Source organism: Haplochromis burtoni, unplaced genomic scaffold (genome assembly GCF_018398535.1).
Source record: "Haplochromis burtoni strain Fernald_Lab_line unplaced genomic scaffold, NCSU_Asbu1 Contig_507, whole genome shotgun sequence".
NCBI classification, from domain to species: Eukaryota; Metazoa; Chordata; class Actinopteri; order Cichliformes; family Cichlidae; genus Haplochromis; species Haplochromis burtoni.
The window spans coordinates 187,833-191,053 of NW_024582868.1; positions in this window are offsets into that span (position 1 = coordinate 187,833).

The following is a 3,221-nucleotide window of genomic DNA, read 5'->3' on the forward strand; positions in this document are numbered from 1 at the left end:
TAATATTTTGTAACTCTGTAACTTCTGTCGGTGCTGTGCTTTTTGGAAACCGAATTTCCCAGAGGAACCCACCCGAGGGATTAATAAAGTTTTATCTTATCTTATCTTATCTTAAGTTTCAACTTACAAGTATGAATTTTGACCCCATTTTTCTTCCTTTCAGCTGATTGTGATTGACATGACATTGACCAAAGTGATCTATCCAATCAGAGAACAGATGGTTTTGGCTGTCGAAGGGGCGCTTTTTTGAACTGCAGGTCCTTGAAGGATAAATGCCCTTTCACGTCTCTTCTCGCCACACCATGAAGGAAAACATCTGGGTGTCCAAGTAAACTTTTTCTCACAGGTTGACGTGCTTACACAGGGACCTCCAGAGCGTTTTCAAGGGAGGTCGACCTCGGAGGAAAAGCATGTGGAAATGACACACTCTTCTCTAATCGGGAGAGTTACAAAGCTTTCCTCGTTATGAATGAGCGATACGTTTTTATTAAACATTTGAACATAATACAACACAAACTCTCGTAGAGGACATAAAGTCAGAGAGATACGTTTTGAAACGACAAGGATCAGGTGCATCTAGTACACCTAGACCACAAAAAAACAATATACGAGCAGAGCTCAACAGCCAGCGCAACAAATTCAGGATCCTTCACTCTTAGTTAGCGGTGAGCACAGATCATGCCGCGTCCGATGCTTAGTGTGACTCATAGCAGTGGTCCTGGGTGAACTGTGATTTTGTGTTATAGTAATCAGAATCAGAATACTTTATTGATCCCTGGGGGAAATTATTTTTTTTGTTACAGTGCTCCATTTTAAACCAACATTAAGACAAGACAGACAATACACTAACTAAGAATAGTACAATATATACATATATATACATACATACATACATAAGTCACTCATAAATAAATAGTTGGAAAAGAAACATGTGTAGCTGTAGCAGCAAACAGTGTGTTAAGTGGATGCGTTGTACAGGGAGATGGCCACAGGCAGGAATGATTTCCTGTGTCGTTCAGTGGTGCTTTTCGGTAATCTCAGTCTCTCACTGAACGTGCTCCTGTGACTGACCAGCATGTCATGGAGTGGGTGGGAGGTGTTATCCAACATTGTCTTTATCTTGGACAGCATCCGCCTCTCCGACACCACCTTGAGGGAGTCCAGCTCCATCCCCACAACATTACTGGCCTTACGGATTAGTTTATTAAGTCTGTTGGCATCTGCGACCCTCAGCCTGCTCCCCCAGCATGCAACAGCATAGAGGATCGCACTGGCCACAACAGACTCATAGAAAATCCTCAGCATTTTCTGGCAGATGTTGAAGGACCTCAGTCGCCTCAAAAAATAGAGACGACTCTGGCCCTTCCTGTAAAGTGCTGTGGTGTTTTTAGCCCAGTCCAGTTTATTGTCAATGTGTACTCCAAGGTATTTATAGTCCTCCACAATGTCAACACTGACCCCCTGGATTGAAACAGGGGTCAAGTGTTTCCTGGTCTTCCTGAAGTCCACGATCAGTTCCTTGGTCTTTGCCACGTTGAGCTGCAGATGATTCTGCTCACACCACGTGACAAAGGAGTCGACCACAGCCCGGTACTCTGTCTCATCATCCCTGCTGATGCATCCAACCACCGCAGAGTCATCAGAAAACTTCTGAAGATGGCAGGTCTCTGTGCAGTGGCTGAAGTCTGTGGTGTAGAGGGTGAAGAGGAAGGGGGAGAGGACAGTCCCCTGTGGTGCCCCTGTGTTGCTGATCACCTTGTCAGACACACACTGTGGGAGACGTACATATTGTGGTCTTCCTGTCAGGTAATCAACAATCCAGGACACCAGAGAAGCATCCACCTGCATCGCTGCTAACTTATCACCCAGGAGGGTCGGCCTGATGGTGTTGAAAGCACTGGAAAAGTCAAAAAACATGACCCTCACAGTGCTCGCCGGCTGGTCCAGATGGGTGTAGACACGATTGAGCAGGTAGATGATGGCGTCCTCAGTTCCGAGACGAGGCTGATAAGCGAACTGAAGGGGATCCAGATGTGGTCTTACTATGGGTCGCAGCTGGTCCAGGATGAGCCTTTCCAGGGTCTTCATGATGTGGGAGGTCAGTGCCACGGGCCTGTAATCCTGGGGGCCACTGGGACGTGGCGTCTTTGGTACAGGGACGAGGCATGATGTCTTCCACATCACTGGGACCCTCTGCAGACTCAGACTCAGCATAAACAGTTTATGAAAGACTCCACTCAGCTGGGGGGCACAGGTCTTGAGGACGAGGGGACTCACTCCGTCTGGTCCAGCAGACTTGCCTGAGTGAAGTCTCCTCATTTGCATCTCAACCTGGTATTGAGTGAAGGTGATGGGTGGGGGAGGGGTGTCAGGAATCTCACAGGAGGCAACAGCGCCATGTGAAGAGAGAGGCTGGCACAGTGGTGTGGCTCTGGATTCCAGGCTGACTACAGGTGAGGTTGTGGGGGTGGGAGCAGACACTGTGGTGTCGAATCTATTGAAAAACAGATTCAACTCATTGGCTCTATTCTCACCTCCCTCAGTTCCCCTGCTGTTGGTTGGCCTGAATCCAGTGATGGTCTTCATGCCCCTCCACACCTCTCTCATGCTGTTCTGCTGGAGTTTCCACTCCAGCTTCCTCCTGTAATTGTCCTTAGCCTCTCTGATCTTGTCCTTTAGTAACACCTGGATCTTCCTCACCTCCTCTTTGTTGCCCCCTCTGAAAGCCCTCTTCTTGTTGTTGAGGAGGGCTTTGATGTCCTTAGTCACCCACGGCTTGTTATTTGGGTAACAATGAACAGTCTGAGCTGGAACAATGGAGTCGGTGCAGAAAGTTATGTAGTCTGTGATACACTCAGTAAGCCCATTGATGTCCTCGGCGTGAGGCTCACAGAGTGTTTCCCAGTCGGTCACCTCGAAACAGCCCTGTAGTTCTGCTAAGGCCTCCTCTGACCACCTCCTAACAGTCCTGGTGGTCACAGGTTCCCTCCTCACAATTGGCACATAGCGGGGGGTGAGGTGAATCAGGTTATGATCTGACCTACCAAGTGGGGGGAGGGAGGAGGAGGTGTATGCATCCTTGACGTAATACTAAAGTAATAATGGTATTTCTGAACACTGGTATACTACAACTGTATCCTTTCAACAGCTACCAAAAGTTAAAGGACCTAGCTTGTATGAGCCTTATAGAATATTTATATAAAGATCCTCCAGCTTCAAAC